This window comes from Cebus imitator, unplaced genomic scaffold (assembly GCF_001604975.1).
Source record: "Cebus imitator isolate Cc_AM_T3 unplaced genomic scaffold, Cebus_imitator-1.0 Scaffold457, whole genome shotgun sequence".
In the NCBI taxonomy this organism is placed as follows: Eukaryota; Metazoa; Chordata; class Mammalia; order Primates; family Cebidae; genus Cebus; species Cebus imitator.
The window spans coordinates 605,933-613,351 of record NW_016107772.1 but is presented as its reverse complement, the minus strand read 5'-3'; the positions used below and the strand labels follow the sequence as shown (position 1 = coordinate 613,351).

The 7,419-nt window shown below is 43.1% G+C and overlaps 1 protein-coding gene across 1 annotated transcript in view; it reads left to right on the top strand.

Annotated features, from left to right (window-relative positions):
• Nucleotides 1-1,027: 1,027 nt before the first annotated feature.
• Nucleotides 1,028-7,419, top strand: part of RAB7A (RAB7A, member RAS oncogene family) — an 83,192-nt gene continuing 76,800 nt past the window's right edge. Inside the window, exon 1 of the mRNA XM_017511946.2 lies at nucleotides 1,028-1,260. The gene's annotated coding sequence lies outside the window, so the exon portion shown is untranslated. The remainder of the gene's footprint in view (nucleotides 1,261-7,419) is intronic.

Sequence of the window (7,419 nt, the reverse complement as noted above, 5' to 3'; positions counted from 1 at the left end):
AGATTTTTTTTTTTAACCCAGACCCTTCAACTCCTGAGATCCTATCGGGAAGCTGCTGATCACCAGCTTTAGGTGTTTCTATCTGTTGGGAGACTGCCTTTCCCCAGTTCTGGCTGCAACCACTTAATTGTTTTAGAGTGATAGCTTAAAAATCGCCTGACCACTACCTGATGGTTGCCTCACATTGCTGGTGGGGGAGTGGCCCATCTCCTGTCCTGCTCAGGTCTGACTACTTATCTACTGTAACAGTTGCAAGGTTTTTGGATGGAACAATTGAAAGAATGGAGTTTGAATGAACCAAAATAAGAAATGACTAGGAAAGGGCATTGTTGAAGATGAGGACAAAAGTTCTGAGTGGATCCTGATGTGTTCAGATGGGGCTGGTGCTTGCGAGGCTGCTCCATGCTTGCAAGAAGAGTTCTACTAGGTCCATCTTTGTCACATCTTCTTTAAGACTAAGTTCAGAGAGGCTTAGCTATTTTTCCATTTTCGTGGGCTGTCTCCTCTGCCAGACAAAGTGTCTTTCTTTTAAGTGTCTCTATCACCGAGCCACACAATTGCTGTAGTCATTTGCAGTCTACTAGAACGATAACACACATTGGCATCAGACAGACCTTGGTTCAAAACCCTGCTCCACCAGTTTCTGTGTTGAGCTAGACCAACTGACCTGATAGGCTGGGTCTCAGTTCCTTATTTGTAAAATGGTGATAATAATCTTTGCTTAAGTGGTTAAAGTAAGGATAAATGATGCCTTCCGAAGAAGGACACAACTGGAATAGCCAGTTTACCCCTCGTCCTCTCTTCGCTGGCATTCTTTATTCTGGAGTAAGGAGGGATGGCTGAGGGAATCCGTCTGTGGGTCCAACATGGCGCCGTCCTGCTCCTTGTACGAGCCTCAAAGATGGGGACAATCACCTGGGGGCAGACATGTTTGTAGCACGTGACCCAGGCTCATGCCCAAGGCAGCCGGAACGAGACGCAAGGTTGAAGCGGGGCTCCTCCTCCTCGCCCTGGCGTCAAGCGTCTCGTGACAGGTACTTCCGCTCGGGGCGGCGGCGGTGGCGGAAGTGGGAGCGGGCTTGGAGTCTTGGCCATAAAGCCTGAGGCGGCGGCAGCGGCGGAGTTGGTGGCTTGGAGAGCGCAGGAGAGTTCGCTGGAACCGGAACTTGGACCTCTCCGCTTTTGTCCTCCGTTGAGTCTCCTCCTTGGTGGGAGCCCTCGCTACGCGTCCGGCCCGGAGCCCCCAGCGCAGCGGCCGCGGTAAGCAGCGGGCCCAGCCCGGCCAGCGGCCTGGCCCCATCCCCCTCTTCAGCCCCTCGGTCGCCAGGGCCTCGCGTCCTCCCTGTCCTCCTGGGCAGACTCCGGGCCCAGCCCTGGCCTCGTGGGGAAACTCGGCATCGCTCAGGTCCCCGGAGCAGGCCCGGACCGCGCCCGGTTTGGAGAGGTCGGAGGTCGTCGGGTGTGACCTCTGGCTGGGTTGCCGACCCCGGCCGCCAGTCTCGGACACTCTGTTTACTGTTGGTGTCGATTTCAGAGACCCGATAGGGTTTCCTGAGTTGGGCGGCCCTGCGCCGCGGCAGGACGCGCTAGGCGGTGGAGTTCCTTAGCGCGGTGAGCCGGAGGGTGTCGGAGCCCAACCCGCCCGCCGCTGTGCCCACCTGGCGGGCATGGGTCACAGGCGCTTGGGCCGAGCCGCGCGTTCCCATCCGGCTCTTCAGTTGAACAGCCTGACCCTGTTAGTGGGAGAGGTTCCCTGACAGCAACTGAGTCAAGGCAGTGAGTCAGGTCACGTGCGCTGGGCTCGGCTCGATACTTGTGAACATTGAGGTGCCTCAGGCGCTGGGAGAAGGGGAGCTTTTTGTCTTAGGCTTGTTACGGTAAATCCCGAGGTAAGTTTTTCAACTTATTTGAGGAAAGATGGTAGTTGGATGTAGAGTTGTGTTTCCATTGCGACCGTGTTGGGAGCCTCTTTCTGTATTCATTTTAGTCTTGTTACCTAATGGTTCATAAGGGGAATATTGAGAATACTGACAGCAAACATTTGAGCGTTTATTGTATGCCAGACAGCGTGGCAAGACCTTTTAACAGATCATTATGTTTACTCTTTGTTGAAAGAAAACATAAATCCTCTGAAGTACCACTGTTGTGCCCACTTAACAGAGTGGGAAGTTGAAGAACAGAGAGGTTAAGTCATTTGACCAAGGCCACACAGCTAATAAGCTATGAAGCAGAGTTTCAAGCCTAGGCAAAGTCCAGAGCAGTGTATTCAATTTCTAGGTTATACTGCTTTCACGTGCCCCCGAAGCTTGTGGTTTATCTTTTGCCACCTGGTATCTGTACCTTACTGCCTCCCACCACCTTCTTTGTTTCTATTGATGTCATTCGAAAGTCTGGTAGCATCAGTTCTACCTTAAAGCTATAAGAAATGCCATTTGCGACTTATCACACGTGTTGTAGTGTACTATCAACGAATTAGGAGCTCTTGAATACTGGCAGGGTACTTAATTGAGGTTTGAAAAATTTTGCACTTAGGCCTGGCAAGCCTGCTTCGTGAACCTTTCTTACAACCTTAGTTGATGGCTGTCCAGCTAGTTGGTTCTTTCCTATTGAAAATACTGCATCTTTGGTTTCCTAAAGAACAGACTCTTGTCTCTTCCTTGTGACTTAAGCAGCTGATGAGGCACATGATTTCTCATCCATGGATTAATAAAATCTCCTCTTAGTGTGTTTCTCTCTTCAAACTTGGGAAGGTTTGTTCAGATTTGAGTTTAAGAACTGGAAGGTGAGTTACGAGTACTTCTGAAGGGACTGACTAAGCCAAAGCCTAGTGTTCACAATCCTGTTGTATTCAAATGTGTCCTTTTTTTTTAAACTTTGCTACCCAGTCTAAAATATTTAAGTGAGTAATAAGTACTATAGCTTTATATAATGTTTGAGTTTAGAGGAGAGTAATGATAGGCACGTTTTTATTCATTCATGAAGTATTTTGAGTATTCATTGAGTATCAGCAATGTATCAGGCATTGCAGGATATTGACTCAGGGAGGTAGGCATGGTTCCTGTCCTCAAGGAATTTTTAAAAGGTGAATGATCTTGGCCAGAAATTCTGTTGTGGAATGATTTGGTGGTATAACTCCAGGCTTTTTGGAAGAGTTATTTTCTCATCTCTGCCGGTGAATCAGTAGTAATCCAAAGGCTGGTGTTCTGGCTAACTTTAAGACTTTGTTAATTTTAACAACAGCGTTTGTATATATGGCTTGCTCTCCAGAGAGTGTAGAAGATAATATTACAGTTTCTAATTAATCTCATCTTTTAAAGAGTAACCTTCAGCACTGAACTTGTTTCTCCTTTTGCTCTAGTGGCATTTTATTTTTTGTTATTTTTGAGATGGAGTTTTGCTCTTGTTGCCCAGGGTGGAGTGCAGTGGCGCAATCTCAGCTCACTGCAACCTCTGTCTCCCTGGTTCAAGCAATTCTCCTGCCTCAGCCTCCTGAGTAGCTGGGATTATGGGCATGCGCCACCACACCTGACTAATTTTGTATTTTTAGTAGAGATGAGGTTTCTCTATGTTGGGCAGGCTGGTCTCGAACTCCTGACCTCAGGTGATCTGGGATTACAGGTGTGAACCATCTTGCCTGGCCAACTTTAGTGGCATTTTTTGTTCACTCAAGAGGTAGTCTGTGGCACTGCAGTGTCTTTTAGCAAAGATACATTTGGCATGCTGGATTTTTTTTTTCAGTTGGGAAGAAGGTTTAATGTAGCACTGATACTGTACCAGCCATAGTTTCAGTACCATTCTAGGTAAAAAGCTGTGCTGCCCTATCTTCCACAACTTTCTAGATTCCCTTCTTTAAGAGATTTGGATTTTACATTTGTGGTAGAACATTAGTAAACAGAAGGGCGGAATACAGAAGATACTTTAAAAATAGTTGTATTAGTATATCCTTCTAGGTAGTTAGCAACCACTTGGGGCAATTTTGTTTTTCTTTTTTTTGTGCCAACTGTGCCTAAGCTCCCAAACCCGGTAATCAGAGAACAATGCTTGATAGTAAAGTATGGCTTTGAATCAGTTTTCTGACCCCACTGCCAAGTGAGGCCAAAAAGTTTTGCTTATTTGATTAGCTTTGAATATGTCCTCGAAGAGATCTTTACTAATAACATTTTTGCTCTTACATTTGGCATTAGCCTTTGTATGCAAAGATGTAGCAAACACAGACCACACAAATATGACAGTTGTCTTATGGACATTCCTCTCTGGCATTTGACACAAATATTTTAGTTTTTCCTATGATAAAATATCTAACTCCTCATCCATATAATTAAACAAATACAGCTGAAATAGATTTGACCAGATTTTGGACTTGGAGCTGTAGGCAGGCTTTGCTTGGGGAGGTAAAGTTTAGAAGTCCTCCTGAATAAGACTAAACAGAGGTTCCCCTTGGCACTAAATGTCTTCTTCTGAAGGCAAACTGAAGCTCTAGAAATGAACTCCCCACCTCCCTGCATATTTTTTAGCTGTTGGCTTTCTGTTGATGACTCTTAGCTCTCATTGTATTCTGGCATCCATTCCTTTGTGTTACTGCACGCTTATCTGTTAATATTATCTAATAGATCTCAATGCTTCTCTGCAGTTTGCTGCAGAAACATTGTGCAGTATGTTGATCTTTGCAGTTATTTGCTCTCATATCTTCCCTCTATTCTGTTTTTCCCCTTACTCCATATGGCATTAAAGACAAAAATAATTTGTATTTGTGTTTTAAAACTTATTTTTAAAACATTTCTTAATGGTGATTGTGGTCACTGTGATTTGTGAATTAAAGGTAAAAGTGATGTGGCGAGTGAAATCAAAACAGGCTTTTTAGCAGTGTCTGTTACCAGTTTCAATTTTAGTATCCGAGGCTGTGATTACAAGAACATATTTAAGAATAGTTACTTGCAAAATATCTCCTTGGGGGAGGAAGAAAGCTTGGAAATTGGTTCCAGTGCTGACCTACAATATTGGCCTTGTTCATTTGCTTGAAGATGTAGTACTTAATTCATGGGGCCTGGAGTCTCTGTTTTGGTGATTTCATCACTGCTGAGGAGATCAGTTTGCCCGATTCTGTTGTCCACTTCTGGTCGCTTGGAGCTGCCTGCAGTTGGGACCAACCAAATCCGAGGGAGCCTATTAAGGGAAGCCTGGGAACAGGGCAGTTTAGGAATTCTCCAGCCTTGCTTGTCCCTTAGTTGGTCTTGTATGGCTACTGCCAGAAAAAGGAAAGGTTCTCTCTTCTCCCTCAGCCTTTCCTTTCCAGCTTTGGTTCTTTCTCCTGGGTATTAACCATTTCAAAACAGGAGTCCTTTAAAAATTACTTAGTGAAATAAATAGTTATATCATTTATTTCCCATATTGGAATATAAGTGTAATAAGTTGGTTTCCATTTGATAAACTTTTTAGTTTGAATTATTTGAGAGTATATAGTTAAAAAGCTGCTATGAATTAACCTTAAATAACCCAACATAAACTTTATGAAAAATAGCATCCCTGTATATGATATTCAGTCTGCCTACCAGCAGTTCTCCCATGCATTTACAGATAGGGGGATCCCTGAGATAACTACAGATCATTTAAAACCCCCTCTTAAATCCTCTGACCTGCACCATGTTGGTGGTTGTTAAAAGAGCAGTAAGATTTTGTAGAAACCTTCCTACACAACATTTGCCTTTAAATGCTTTTTGATATTTCTGTGGTGCTTGTAGTTTACATGTGATTTCATTTGGTGTTCACAGCTGTTCTGTGTATCTGCCTGAGATAGCTGAGGGTGGATGCCCTGGTGGCTCAGCTGGCATATCAGTCTAGGTCTGTTAGCTCAGTGCTCTTTCTGATGTACCATCCTGCCTTTCCATTGTAGGCGAGTGCCCTAAAGACCACATCATTTCACACCTTATAGAAGAGTTCATGCCTGTAATCCCAGGACTTTGGGAGGGTGAGGCAGGAGGATTGCTTGAGCCCAGGAGTTCAATACCAGCCTGGGCAACAAAGTGAAACCCCATCTCTACAAAGAAGAAAAAAAAAAAAATTAGGTGGGTATGGTGGTACACCTGTGGTTCTAGGTGCGTGGGAGACTAAGATAAGAGCATCGCTTGATTCCAGGAGTTTAAGGCTGCAGTGATACATGTTCATGACACTGCATTCCAGCATGGGTGGGGGGCAGAGCAAGACTCTGTCTCAAAAAAAAAAAAAAAAAAATTTAAAAAAAAAAAAAAAAAAAAATAAGAAAAAGAAAACCCAAAACAAAAAAAAAAAAAAAAAAGAAAAGGAAAAGGAAAAAATATGAAATTGAACTGTCCCCAGAAATGATGTGAGAATTTAACTGTGGAGGAGACTGGACACTCTTGGGTTTTGTGACCTGTGATACTTCTCCTAGTAGATACTGATTGATGAGAAGCTAGGGATCATGGGAATAGCTGTATTTTTCAAATGTTTAATGGTAACAAGTGAGGAACCTGATGCATCCAGCTCCAGAGTAAGGTTTATTTGCTATGGTAACACTGGATAAGTAAATTATTGCCTGTATTTTCAAGTAATTTATCATGTCTTTATTTTAGTAAACATACATATATACAGAAAAGTGCACAAACAAGTGAACAGCTTGGAGAATTTTTACAAACCCGGAGGCCCTCTTATGTCTCCTTTAAGTCATTATCATCCCCTGATGCTTGGGTAGTGAGTCTTCTGATTTCTAGAACTGTAGACTAATTTTGCCTGATTTGGATTTTGTGTAAATGGAATCATACACTGTGTATTCTTCTCTATTTGGTTTCTTTGACTCAGTGTTGTTTGTGAGGCTTTGTGTTGTTGTGTGCAGTTGTAACTGGAGTTTTCGTTGCTCAGTAGTAGTATGTGATATATCATAATGTATTTAAGTAAAAAGATTGAGTTTTAGGGTATGTGTCTGTATTCATTTGCTAGGGCTGCCATAACAAGTATCACAGATAGAGTGGCTTAAACAGAAATTTATTTTCTCAATTCTGAAGGTTAGAAATTTGAAGTCAAGCTATTGGCAAGATTGGTTTCTTCTGAAGCCTCTTCTTGGTTTGTACATGACTGTCTTCTCTTCCCTATATCTTCGCATGATCTTTCGTCTGTATTGTCTGTGTCCTAATTGATTTAGGAAACCAGCCATATTGGATTGAGGCCCACCCTCATGACCTTACTTAACCTCAGTTACCTCTTTAAAGGCCCTGTCTCCAAATAAGTCACATTCTGAAGTATTGAGGATTAGGATTTCAAAATAAGAATTTCAGGTGGACACAGTTCAGCTCATGTATCTATTCTGCTCTAGTCGATATGGCCAGTTTTTTTTTTTTTTTTTTTTTTTTTTTTTTGGGGTTTTTTTTTTTTTTTTTTTTTTTTTTTTGAGACGGAGTTTCACTCTTG